The sequence below is a fragment of the Amphibalanus amphitrite genome, unplaced genomic scaffold (genome assembly GCF_019059575.1).
Source record: "Amphibalanus amphitrite isolate SeventyFive unplaced genomic scaffold, NRLGWU_Aamphi_draft 000059F_arrow, whole genome shotgun sequence".
NCBI classification, from domain to species: Eukaryota; Metazoa; Arthropoda; class Thecostraca; order Balanomorpha; family Balanidae; genus Amphibalanus; species Amphibalanus amphitrite.
In genome coordinates this window covers 499,311-513,416 of record NW_024881555.1, presented here as the reverse complement: position 1 = coordinate 513,416, position 14,106 = coordinate 499,311, and the positions used below count along the sequence as shown (strand labels likewise).

General features: G+C 52.2%; 1 long non-coding RNA gene across 1 annotated transcript; it reads left to right on the top strand.

The window, feature by feature from the left end:
- Positions 1-12,646: 12,646 nt before the first annotated feature.
- LOC122378446 lies at positions 12,647-13,582 on the top strand. Its single transcript, XR_006256023.1, has 2 exons — positions 12,647-12,759; positions 12,971-13,582. It is a non-coding gene; the product is annotated as an uncharacterized LOC122378446 (long non-coding RNA).
- The last annotated feature ends 524 nt before the right edge of the window (positions 13,583-14,106 follow it).

The following is a 14,106-nucleotide window of genomic DNA, read 5'->3' as shown; positions in this document are numbered from 1 at the left end:
TTTCTATCGAATAGCGCGTTTAAACTCTCGGGCAGATCTGATGTTGGTGACAGTTGGTGACAACATGTTCCACGTTGCCGCGGCACGATATCGAAATCCGCGCTGGGTGCCGACCAGCCGGCACCTCGGCAGCTCAAGGCGGCCCGCCTCGGTGGAACGGGTGGAGCGGTGGGAGACAGCCGATCGGGCCACGAACATAGATCGGACTGCTGGTGGTCCGAGCTCCTGGGTCAGGAGCTTGTGAAGTTTGATGGCGTCCTTCATCTCGACCAACCGCTCCACCCGCTCCCATCCCAGAGCCCGGAGCGTCGGGCCAATCCTGTCCGTCCGCCGTGCCCCCGTCACCACCCGTGCAGCGAAGTTGATAGTTTTTTGGATCCTGAAAAGTTGATTTTTGCTGGCTCCACCCCAAACCGAAAGACAGTAGGTGATGTATGGGAAGACGTGAATGCTGATAAGTTTTTGTAGTACGTCTTGGGAGAAGTGGTGCCGAAAACGGTAGAAGGAGATGAGAAGACAGTTACATTTCTGAACAACGTGGCCAACATGTTTCTCCCAAGACAGGACTGGGTCGAGGACGACTCCCAGCATGCGGAGGGAGCCAGAGGGTGTCACTGAGACGTCGTCAATGACTATGTTGAAGTCCTCCGTTTTCTGAATGTTTTGACGAGAGCCAATCATGATAAATTCGGTTTTTTTAGGGTTCATTTTGAGTGAGTTCGAACGGTACCAATTTTGCATGATCGAAAGAGTGTTTTCAAGCCGTGCTTTAAGAGCGATTAAATTTTGAGGTTCAGGCTTAGCCCGGTCCAGCAAGTGAATGTCGTCGGCGTAGATGATGGGTTCGACGTCAAGGTGAGACGGTAGGTCGTTGCAGAAGAGACTGAACAGGATCGGCCCGATTATGGATCCCTGTGGCACGCCGTGGGAGACTGCAACCGGGGTGGCGCTACCACCCCGGACCACCTGGCTACGGCCGCCCAGGTAGCTGGCAAACCACGAGGGATCCACTCCATACCACCCCAGTTTGCACAGGAGGGCACCGTGGTCGACGCTGTCGAACGCCTTACTCAAGTCAGCAGCGATGAGAGCTGAGACGAAGCCTGAGTCGATGTTTTGAGCAATGCAGTCGACAGCATCGAGCACGGCATCCTCGGTGGAGTGGCAGCGGCGGTATGCGTACTGTCGTTTGTAGAGAAGATTTGTGCGTGAAATGTAGACAGAAAGCTGATTGGAGACAACTTTCTCCACGATTTTTGACAAGTGTGACAGTAGAGTGATAGGCCGAAAGTTAGAAGCAGTGCCTGGGTCACCGGCCTGTTTATAGATAGGAACGACAGTACCTAACCGCCACGACTCTGGGAACCGAGACGTCACGAGCGATTTGTTGACAATCCGTAGGAGGTACGGCGCCACAGCTGACATACAGCGCCTAATCGCACTCAGTGGTACCCCGTCCCCACCCACCGCCCCCGCTCCGTTCATCGCCGCCACGACACGTCCCAGCTCCGGTATGGTGATCGGCTCCAGTTTGAAGGCGTCGGCGACAACGATCGGAGGTCTGGGGGATAGCTGGTCGGCTTCCCCACCGACGTGCAGCTCCGCTGCGATCCTGGAGCCGACGGTGGCGAAGAACTGGTTGAAGCTGTCCATCTGCGCCCGCCGCTCACGCTCGTCGGTCGGCAGCGGCACAGATGAAGCAGCTGACGGTGTCATGTAGAGGCGCTTGAGCTGGACCCAGAAGTCGCGCCGGTCAGACCCTGCGAGCTGCCCAGAGAGGAAGTCACGACGCGCCCGGCTCAGCATGCTCTTGACGCTGGCTCGTAGGCGCACGTAGTCAGCCCTGGCGTCGTCGGTACGCAGGTCTCGCCAGGCAGCAAAGGCCTCATCCCTCTCAGCCATGGCCAGGCGCAGGTCCTCGTCACCGAGCCAGGGACAGGCGGGCCGTCGGAAACGTCGAGTCCGCACGGGACAGTGCTGGTCCAGCGCTGCGTTCCAGTTGGCCATGAAGATGTTGACCATCTCGTCCACGTCTTCAGTCGCCTGGAGGGCGCTCCAGTCAGCCAGCAGCAGCTGCAGACAGATGGCGTCCCAATCGGCGGCCCGCCAGTTGCGACCAGTGTGTTCGGTAGGTCGCGCTCGGAGTCGACCGATAGGCGCTTCGACGAGCACCGGCTGGTGGTCAGCGATGGGGGCGTCCAGCACCTTGACCGGCGGCGGCCGGTCGATGTTGGTTATGATGTGATCCAAAGCGGTCGGGATCGGGTGTAGGTGCGTCGGTTGCCGCACCAGCTGGACCAGTCCGAGCTCCGCTAAGCACGAGTTGTAGTAGCGGGTGGCAGCAGAGTCCGGGTTTAAGACGTTAATGTTGATGTCTCCTAGGAGCAGGACGGGTTTTCCGTGTGTCAACACCATCTGTAGCTGCTCCTGGAGCTGGTCGACCGCCTGGTTCACCGGCCCGGCCGGCGACCTGTAGGCGACTCCAATGACGCTGGGTCGGCCGCCAGGCCAGGTGACGGACAGCCAGAGAGTCTCGATGAGGTCCGCCTCGGGCATATCCAGCGGCCGGTGCTGCATCCCCTCTCGCAGGATGATGGCGACTCCTCCCCCTCGAGAGGGGCCACCCGGTAGCCGCACTCGGTCCCGTCTGATCACCTGGTAGCCGGGAAATATCAGGAATCTCGATAGTATCTCCGGCGAGAGCCAAGATTCAGCCACACACAGAATGTCCAAGGCCTCCCTCTCCAACAGGCTGATCACCAGGTCCACCTTAGAGGGCAGAGACTGGGCGTTGATGCAGGCCACCCGCAGTCTGCCCGCTCCTGGCACCGCTCGTGCTCGGTCCGTCTGCATACGGCTCCTGGTTTGGGCCAGTGTGAGACGGCTGGGCCGGCTGAGACAGCGGCTGTCAGTCCGAGACGGTTCTATCGGTCGGTCCGGTCGGTTTGTGATGATCGTTTTGATCGGTCGGCGCGACTTGCATCCGCCGCAGGCGATATTCAGCCCCGGCGTCAGCAGAGCGGCGAAGAAGGTAAGCCACAACTTGTAGGTACCTACCCTGCGTATAATTGGCTTGTCCGAGCCACTCGAGCTAAACGGAGTAACTTGATAGGGTACACGCATATGTTGTGGGCTGAACAGTGAATTCAGGATAGGACAGAATATCAGAATAGCTTGGGCTAGACAGAGTAGCTCGGTAGGTTTCTATGGGGTGGATAGCAATTAACATAGCTCGATGTTTGCTGGGCTAGGCAGAGTCGCTAGGTATGTAAGCCTGGGTTGAACAGGATAGCCCGGTCAGCTGGGCTAGCACGGACTGTTAGACGTGCTGGAGTTCTCCTACTTCTGAAACAAAGTCCGCGGCGATGCCGGCGGTGGCGGAACCGGCACCTGCTGTGGTTCCCAGCTCAACCCGCCTCCCGGACTCTGGGGAGGAGGGGAAGGTGGCAATAGCTGCACAGCCGGGCTGAACAGGTGACAGTGAAGTCCAAAACGCAGGGAATGAGAGCTGGAAGGAACGGGATGAGACGACGTGGGACAGAACGAGACAGAAAAGGAATGAAAGGAAATGGAAAATGCCAAAATGACAACAAACAACTGAAGCGGCGACTCGAACACGAAACAATAATGGATGAAGACGGATACCGGAGAACTCGGCACCTTACACACAATTGCTACATTCCGAAACAAACTCAATTTCCTTTAACTCCAGCAGTTATGTCCACCACTGCCCCCCGATTGATTCGGTCACCTCCACCCGCCAGTCACGTCCACCCATGTGGCAGCCGTCAATGCAAGGCCATGCAGGCCGTCAGGGATCCATAGCGCGGCTCTGGCGGTCCCCGGCCGGCCGGACATTTCCGGCGTCATTCCGGGGAGTCGCCGCTCGCGTGACCGTGGTCCGGAGGCGGGCAGACCGACCGGCACGGCCCGCGACCTTTCTACCACTGGAAACACGCCGCAGGGAAAATCGGACCCCTGCGAGCACGGCGACCGAACACGGCGAAACGCCGCGCAGATAGCAGGAACAATGAAAACAATGCCGATCAAGTCTGACCTCACAGAAGGCCTGCATCGAAGCCTGGCCTTGGAGGTTTTGTTTCGTTTGCTCGAGTAGGTGCTTAGCGGGTGACATCGGATCTTGTGATTCGTATCACCATCATGATCCCGGAGAAACAGGAGCTTATCAGTAGTTTTGTGGTCGTTGAACTATTTTCCTGTGTGCCTCATTACGATATAAACTGGAGTGATACGGACGCCGAACAGAATACAGGGCAACTCACAGAACGACTATTATTTCCTGAAACTCCTGAAACTGAAACTTCCCTGAAACTGAAACACTAGCATGAGATTGCCTCCATTATTGCAACGAAGGCTTCGACGGAGTATTCTGCGTAATGCAGTGGGGGGTTGATTCTGGCTAGACGGCGCAAGCGGCTTCGGATTAATTTGTTAATTATTCTAATTAAAACGATCACCGTTTCGCCGGCATTTGCCCACGATAATCAAGACAGAAATAATAACCTGCATTTGGCTCACTTAGCTTACATCCTCTGGAGCCTCGCGGTCTGACTGTCTGCCCAATGTCCCGCCGGCTGACCCATGCTGGGTCACTCTGGCCCCCGGCACGGCCGTCGCGCCGGGCCAATCGATGCCAGGTCAATAGCGGTGGCGGCGGGCGGGTCGGTCGGCCTGCCGGGGGGCGGTGACTGGGCCATCGACCGCCCCCTGCGGTACACACACCCCACCAGTGGCCGTACGGTAACTAACGGCCGGCGCGGCCGACACATGGCTGTTCAAACACAGCTCGGCCCGCGCCGCCGGCGGGCACCGGTCAGCGGGGAGGGCTGGTGGCTGCCAGCGGGGATATGAGGGATGGGGTGAGAGAGAGAGAGAGAGAGAGAGAGAGAGAGAGAGAGAGAGAGAGAGAGAGAGAGAGAGAGAGAGAGAGAGAGAGAGAGAGAGAGAGAGAGAGAAGGGGGAGGGAGAGGGAAAGGAGGTGGCGTGGCGTGCTGATGAGTTTGGGCGGGCATGGTCAGCATATAAGTCACCTTTGGCGAGGAGGAGGCGTGACGATGCGGAGAAAGACCGAATAGCCGACATGTTAGACATGGGTGAAACGTGACATGGAGATGGAAAAGAGGAATACAGATTACCCAACGCCACATAACCGGATAAAAAATAATGCAATAATAACATGACACGCTACATGAGCTGAAACGTCCAGCTACAAAACATATTTAGCTTCATTGCAGCCATAACACTTGATATCAGTTTTCCGTCGATTCGGCAACTGCAATTCAATAGCCCTTTTAGACATTTAAGTGTCTCCCCCCGGGCTTTCCGCGGCGCCCCGCGGTGTGTCCGGTGTCCCCTGACGACCCCCGCGGTGGCAGTGACACTCCTTGACGGCCCCCCGGGGTGACCTGTCCCGTCCCTGACGGAGCCCCGCCGCGGCCTGTCGTGACACACGGACCGGCCCCGGGACCCTCGGTGTCCTCAGACAGTCGACGCCAGTTGGCGGACCACTACAGTCCGCATGTTTACGCAGCTGTCGAGGTGGTGTAGCTCTCAGAGCATCGCCGGCCAATTACTGAGATGAGTGACATTTAATGAAATGTCGAGGTGCCGATATAGGTACGAGCAAAGCCCCGTGGCTGCAAGCAGCTCGAAAAGGTCACCAGCTAGCGTTCGCAGCTGCAAGCTTTACAACTGCAGCTGCTAGTACTAGCGTCTGCTAATGTTCGCAGCTACTGCTGGCGTTGACTAGTGTTCGCAGCTGCTCAGTGCTCACCAATGACAGGTGTTGACCACTGAGGAACGTTCACCGCTAGCATGTGTTCACTGCTGACAGCTGTTCACACAGAACAGTGCATCGGCCGTGGACACACGGCTGAATGACGGACTAACGAGAACACAGCGCCGGTAATCAAGGCGGTATTCGGTGTGTAACGTGGCATGGTGACGGGACATAAGTGAGGACGAGTTCGAACTGAGGACGGTAAAAACCGCGGGAGGGGGATAATTTTAATAGCTTTGACGCTACAATCACTACCTCATTGCTGGAAGCACGTCCCAAATGAAAATGAACGTGCATAAGCAAGGTAAGGACCCTTGTCGGACGGTGGTTCGTCCGCCCTCCATGGTCCACCAATGAACTGCGGGGAATTCGATGTTACATGCGTTTGAGAAAAAATCGCATTTTTCCGCCAGGCATAGGTACTAAATTAATGAAATGTTCAAATGGGTAAATACTAAATAAACAAAAGGGTGAAGAACAATGTGCCAAAAATACCTATCAAAACATGAAATATGGAGCTTGACATTTAATATCATTTTTCGGATGCTTGTCTTGCCAAGCATGTTTGGCTTTTGCCTTAAAGGCATCATTTTGGCCCGTTTCTTTGCATTTGCCCCTGACCTCAGCAGTATTCCATAATGGGCTGGACTTTTCTCTAATCACGAACACAATTAGGGCCCTTGGGCCGCTCGAATTCTCCTTAATCTCGGCTCGGCCCGCCCACCCGCGCGGCTAAATTAAGAGGAGCGGCATCCTCTGCGGCGGCGCTGCCATCTCAGTCGGTGCCCATCCACTCCTGCGGGGCACGCGCTGACTGAGAGAGCCCGCCGTCCGGCCAGAACTTGGCCGCCGCTCGCTGACCAGAGAAAAGTCGCCGACCCAATATAGCTTATGGCCAATGTGCGCGACTTACGGGCGCGGGATTGGACGGCGGTGACCGTTAAATTTGCCGGCCCACGGCCCGAGATGGAACATGTCCGTCAAAATTATTTATCTAACACATTTTGTGAGCTTTATCTTGGAAGATTCTCTGCAGTTGTATTTGTTGTTTTGTCTGTCATATCAGCTATATTTATTGCTTGTAGTTTTACAACATGCATTCGATTATAACAAACGGTAGAATAATGATCCTTACGTTCAAACATGTTTTACGTCTCATATAAAGCTGTGACATTTGACAAACTGATATCGTCACCTCGGGAGAGTCCTTCCAGCGATGGCTGGCTCCTGAGTCTGGCCTATCGACCTTGTGTAAGGTCGAGCCTAAGATAAAACTGGCATATTACCACCACCGGACACGGGACAGTGTCCCCGATTGGCATTAGATCAACACGTCGATGCTCGAGCGCCTCCTGTCGGTGACCCCCACTGACCACGCCCGGAGCCGTCTGTCCAGCCTGGATTATTGCCGCCCTCCCCGGGGGCCGCGCAGACCGCGGTCAGATAGGAACTAATAGACAGAGATACGGACGCAGACCGCTGCGACCCCCGGGGGTCCACGGCGTCCTCAGAAAGTCACACAAAACCCCGCTGCGCCACTGCTCCCGTCAGCCGGAGTGGCACAAGAAATAGACTCATTTTATGGTGCGGTGATTGCATTACGGCGGGCAATGTCATTGACGGTCTTCATGGTGACAGAGCGCCGAATAAATGGAGAAAAAGATACAATGGCAAGCGTTTGTAAATAAATAGTACCTAATGACTCCCCAATCACGTATTATTTCGCAATCCATTTTGCACACCGTGGCTGTTAACGGCAAGTTAATTTACAGAAAAGGACACACCAATCGTAGCTCGATTCGATGATACGCTTCAGGCTTGCATCAACGTTGCTCATCTCGGGCGATAAAAAGACGCAGCAATGCGATACATTTTTAACCAGAAGAAAGCGAATGCCGACAGAAGTTCCAGTGTGTTTGGCTTGCAGCAAATGTGCTGTTGAATCCGGATAATGTCAAGCTTGATGAGGTAGGTATGCTACGCATTTTTATCTGATATTTCGAGGACCAGTGGCCGGAATTAGCTATTTTGATATACCAACTCCAACGCCTTTGAGCCCATTTGAGGTACTACACCTTTTTGCGTTAGCTTTTGACCATTGGGCAAAACATTTGTACACATTCGCCATATAGGTGGCGCTACAAATGATCGGTTGGTCACAAAGAATCACCATTGTGCAAAACTATTCGGCGATCTTCCTCTATAACTCGACATTGAACGAATGGTTCAACATTGTGCAAAACAAATCGTCAATGGTCGAAACTATTCGTCATATGCCGAGCTGTCTCCCTCTATGCCGAAGTCTGGCGACCTGTTAAACTGTTTTGCAGATCGCTCATTTCAGTGTTCAATCTGTTTTGCTGAATGGCAGAAATGAAACGGACCACGCCGGAATAGTTGTGCTCAATGCCGCTTGTCGAAATGGCTCCTCAAACAGTTATGGCGAATGGTTGAATTCAAATGCAAAAAGGTGTATTGTCTATTGGGTCCATACAACTGAAGTGAGGCGATGCATGAGTCATATCACAGAGCTGAGTTGCCTACAGGAAAAGAGAAAAACTTGTCATATATGATCCGTCCGCCTCCCGCACTGACGGCAACATCGCGTCCGTCCCACAGGTCGTGACCTCTGCAGGTCGGCGGCGGCTGTTTATTTCCCGAGCGTCTCTCGCAGCACGCGCCGGCTTCCGATGACGCTCCGTCCGGCGGCCGAGTGACGAAGATAGATGACGGCGGACGGCCAGACGGACGGGAGTGGTGAGAAGCTGCTCAGGAAAGGCGAGACGGACCGAGCTGATACCGAGAGAGCCGGAACGTACCTACCGAGCTTAGACCGGGAGAGGTCGAGCTTGGACCAAGGGAGACGAGACGGACCGAGAGAGTCGAGGCGGAATGAGCTAAGACCGGAAGAGGTCGAGCTTGGACCGAGAGAGACGAGACGGACCGAGAGAGTCGAGGCGGACTGAGCTAAGACCGGAAGAGGTCGAGCTTGGACCAAGGGAGACGAGACGGACCGAGAGAGTCGAGGCAGAATGAGCTTAGACCGGAAAAGGGGCGAGACAGAGGCGGAGCTAAGACTGACAGGGGCTATAAACGGGCCGAGCTAAAACCGGGGGAGTCGAGACGAGTGATCGCTGCAGCCCCAGGGTCTGTTGGCCGTCCATTATGTATAGTGCCGGATGGTACTGGACATTTTTAGGAAAACTCAGCATGTAGGCAGGTGCTTATGATAACTTTAACAAAACGCCTGGAGTCTGGATAAAAACGCTTAGAGATTAGGAACAAAACATCATTTTACATGAAACAACAGCATCTTTATTCAGGCAGATTTCTGCCCCGAGCTTGAGGGACTTACTGAATAAGGCCGCCTGAATTCTTTTTTAACTGCCGTAAGTCTTCCCGTATTTACGGACCATTAGCCCCCGGGGCACACTAGCGTTAATGCCGTAGTCTGGAGAACGGCGACTCTGAAGTTAAGCTCGCCTCCGGGAGAGTTCAGCGGACGGCAGAGACGGAGCCCTCTGAGCGGAATGCCGTAGAAAAAACTCCCGATATCAGGCCGAGACGGTCGAATTTACTGTGCAATGCATAGGCGGCGGAACGGGGAGGGCACTGGGGCACCGTGCCCCCCTTTGATTTTAGCATTTTAACATTAGCCCTATGGGCGTTGCATGGAAAGAATGGGACCAAAAGTCGGCAGTGCCCCCCCCCCCCTTAATTGAAGTTGTTCCGCCGCTACTGGTGCAATGTGCATGTTGCCAGGCCCGGAGGCATATAATCTCGCAGTGTGTTGAAAATCGAATAGTTATTAGATCGGTGTTATATTCGTCATTATTTCTAATAGCTTTAATCACGAGCGTCGAGCAAAAACCTTGGTTCACTGTGACCGTTACGTCAGAATAAGTTCTACCTCATAAATGATGAAACATAATCGTGCTATTATAATCTCTTGGCTCACTGGGTGGGCATTGATCATGTGTATCGATTGTTATGAGCTATTCATTATTCCATTCCAGACCACATTAACTGTACCTATTTAAAATGTGGGCAATGTTCTGAGACATTTATTGTAATGATCATTTACCTACTTCTGTAATTATAAAACGTAATTTTCATGAAACTTATCGAATACGGAATAATCGAAATAAAGTGAGCTGACATATAACACGTCGTTTTCAATAAATAAACAAAAAATAAATGAATAAACGACCGCAATAACAAGTTACGCTCACTTGCACCCAGTCCCACAATGCAAATACGTTCACCGAATACGCGGCAAATGTCAGGTCAGCAGTGTGAGCCGGTCGGACGAGCGCCGGTCGATGCCGAGCCGATGCCTTTTCGATGAGCCAATCTGCCGCTGCTTGCCGACGCGTTTCGCAGCCGCGACCGGGCACGCCACTTCAAACATGACGAGTTGACATACGCCAGTCGGTTGCACTTTGCAATAGGCCCGACAAACACAGTAATTCAGACAACCGTAACGAGCGGTGAGGGTAATTTAAATTGAGCCCGAAATAATTCAGCGTGGCCCACGCGAAGCTCGCAAATAAGTAACGGGTGGTCAGTATGAAACTGGACAAAATTTGATTAAGCATAGCATCTCCAATTATGGACCGATCTTAATTATTTTCGGCAGGTAAATACTTACAGTTATTCTATATTACCAGCTCAGATTTCAACTTTCTACTATTAACGAGTAGAAAACATTGCGCCGGTAAGTCAGCAAGCGTTCCGGGACCTGTTCGCGCAAGTTTTTGAAAATAATACAAATTACAAAAACGCTACAATTTTGCGTCACATTACGCCATAGGATCTCACCAGATCTAAAGAATATGTGATCATCGATAAGTTCTGAGGACTTGCAGATGTTTTGCATGGTGGGCACGGCAAGATCACCAAGAAAATGCCCATTCAGCTCCGGAAGAAACAAACCGGCGCCGTCACCGAACAGTTGGGGCTCTCCCAGTGATCTCTGGGAAGAAATTTTGGAATCTTCAAAACATATGACCAATTAATATGTCCACAAGCAGGAATCAGGTACAGAAATAGGATAAAGGTGACGGAGGCACAATTTCGTATACAGCAAAACCGCCTGCGCCGTCTGTCACAGGGTCCAATACAGGGTAGCAAAAACATGGAGGTGCATATGGACAATGAATCTGATTTCACCTGAAGTGGCAGCCAAATGCCTTCCATTGTCGGATTTTACACCTCACCTGGTGGAGACACTATTCCACATGTGGATCTCACCTTCGCTTTCGACCTGGGAGCAAGTACCCACCCGAGATGCCCGTCTGGCTTGCCATGAGTCCGAGGGGCTCGTGCGTCCAGTTACTTGCCGAGCACAGGCAATGTAACGGGTGAACTGTGCTATGAAAAGTGTTTGAATGGCGTGTTGTTACCACTTATTGAGTCTCAGAACACAGAGCATGATGCTCTGTTAGGTTCCCACCTTGCAACAGTCACAGTACGCGCGCTAGAACACGAAACTTCTTGAGGAGGCTGGGGTGCCCGAAATAGCACGTGACATGACCCCGCCTCGTACCCCTCAGATTTAGCCCATTGAGGATCTGTGGGGCTCATCAAACAGAAAGTGTATAAGGGAAGGTGGCAGGTCAGCTGAGACGCAAAATTGAAGCAGAGAATCCAGCAGGCCATCCGTCAAATCGACCCGGAGGTGCCGCGAAAGATAATGGCGGGGCTGCCAGCGCGCGTGCGCTTGGCGGCTGACAGAGGTCCAGTGTCGCAGATCCATTAGGGCGAGCGTGATCACAACAAAATAATGGCACGGTAACGCGATTTTCGTTGCTTTCGCTTGAAAACTTACGACACAGTAACAATTCAAACTTTGTCCAGTTTCATACTGACCACCCGTTACCTGCGTCAAGGAGTTAAATATAGGCTAAATAAACTTCAAGTACCCAGCTAACAGGAAACGTTAGTACAACGTTGTTACAACGTCGTGCTTCGGTAAGTTGCGAAATTACGTTTTAATTACGTTGTAGCAACGTTCTGAACGTTGTGAAGCCATGGTTTGGTCCGAAAGTTGTGGTAAAACGTTGTGACAACGTTTTATTGGTACGTTGCAGCAACCGCGCACTTGCAACATTATATTTTGATGATGCATGGTGACATATATGGCCATATAATGCATTTCCTTTGACTTTCAATGCGCATTTCAGTTTTCATCGTTAAATTTGACATGTTTTAACATTAGGACTGTTCACGTTGTCAGCTGGTGGTAGCCAACACGTTGTTAAAACGGTTTTTCACGACCTTGACATTATAGGTACTGAATAATTAGCGGTGTTTTTACAAGTAAATTCTGATACCTCTCTCTATCTCTCTATCTCTCTCTAATATATATATATATATATATATATATATATATATATATATATATATATATATATATATATATATATATATATATATATGTTCCGGTTAGCCAGTCTTTGCCGTAGCGCTCCGGAGTTAGTATGGTTTCGGAACGCCAAGTCCGGCACAAATCCGGCTCCCTGCCACCCAAACAATATGCCCGGTTACATAGCATTTTTGTCGGGGCTGTTGCTCACTTCTTCTGCGATAATTTTAGTGCAGTACTTTTCGTATATTTAGATGAGGTCATTGTGTAAATTGCAAAGCGTCATTGGCATGTTTTGCAACATCACAGGCGAAGCTAGAGGCTTGCAACTATCCCTATGTAAACGCGGCTGTTATCCGCGGCTGCCAGCAAGCCGCGCCGGCCGCCACTCTGGCGAACGGTCGCTCGCCCTGACCTCGCCGGAGGGGCCGTGACGTCAGTGTCACCGGCCGGCGTTCAGAGCCAGCCGGCCGAGCCGCAGTCTACGCAGCGCGAGCGAGCAGTGAGGGCCGGCGGTGGGCGCGGCTGAGATAGCTGGAAGATGAAAGATAGCGCCAGTTGTCTGCGTTTGATGTGATTGTTGCTTTGACTGGTAAGTCAAAGTACCATTTACGAGAAGCATTTGCAAGATTGTGCCTTGTAATATCGTGCGGTCTAGGCTATAGTTCATTGTAGCTCTAGCCTCTAAGGTGTTGACATGTTTGATCTAGCCTGTCGCACTGTTACGGGAAGTGGTGCAAGTATTTTTGTGATTTTTTTCCATGAATTGAATATGTCTGATTTTCCCTCATGTCTTCCCGCAGACGTCCTGCAACTCGTCAGTGCGCCTTGTGGCAGGCCTACTGTCGGCAAGGCGGTAGCGAAGTGGCTGTCCTGAAGCTGCGATCGGAACGGGGGGTGCGCAGATCGTCTGGTCAGGCACTGCCAGCTGCCTAGGGACATCGAGGCCGCAAATGAGCCGGTGCCTAACGGTCCGCCGAGTGATCCTCCCAGCGAGGGTTAGTGAAGACATAGGCGTAGGAACAGGGGGGGCCGGGGGGGCCATGGCCCCCCCACTTTTCAGCCATTTTTTAAAGTAAAATCTTTATTTTTGATTTAAATACACAACTAAGCGCAGGAAATGATTCAGCAAGGTGAGATGAGCACAAAACTGCAAAGAATTTCTTCATAGGGGTATTGGGGCTCCCACAAACTGACATTGAAGTTTCGCTGGCCCCCCCACTTTTCGTGAGGTTCCTACGCCCATGAGTGAAGAAGTGAACTTCCACCAGTTCTGGCGTGCTAGCGGCTAGTGCTAGAGCCGGTACAACCCAATTCCGTCCCACGCCCCCATGGGGGATGCCGCCGCTGTCGTTTTTTTTTTTTTGTACATTGACCTGTGTGATGTATTGAAATATACACTTCTTACATGCCTTTTTTACAAGTCTAGAGAACGGGAAGAGAGCGTCGGAAACACATTCTGAGTATGTTGTGAACACGTTGAGAAGACGTTGCGAAAATGTTTAGTACGTTTACTCAGGGTCGCAGGGACGGCAATACGAAGTAGGGACAACGTGGTGCGCACGTGATAAAAACGTTCAGAAACGTCGCAGAGACGTTGCCAAAGCGCTCTATACTCCTTGTAGTCACGTAGTGGAAACGTGGTGACAACGTTCCAGAAACACTGTTGGCACGTTACAGAAAACATTTCATAACGTTGGCGGGACGTTGTAAGAACGGTTTTGGGACGTCACTGCCACGTTACCGAAACGTTGTGATGACATTCAAATGCATGGTCGGATGACGTTGTCACGCCGTTGTCTGGAGTCTACAAAATTACGTTGTCACAACGATAAATCGGAACGTTGTGGTAACCATTTGACAACGTTTAAACGACGTTGTAACAACGGCAAATTGTTAGCTGGGTAGGTACAGAGCCTTGCTCATCACTAGGTTAGCA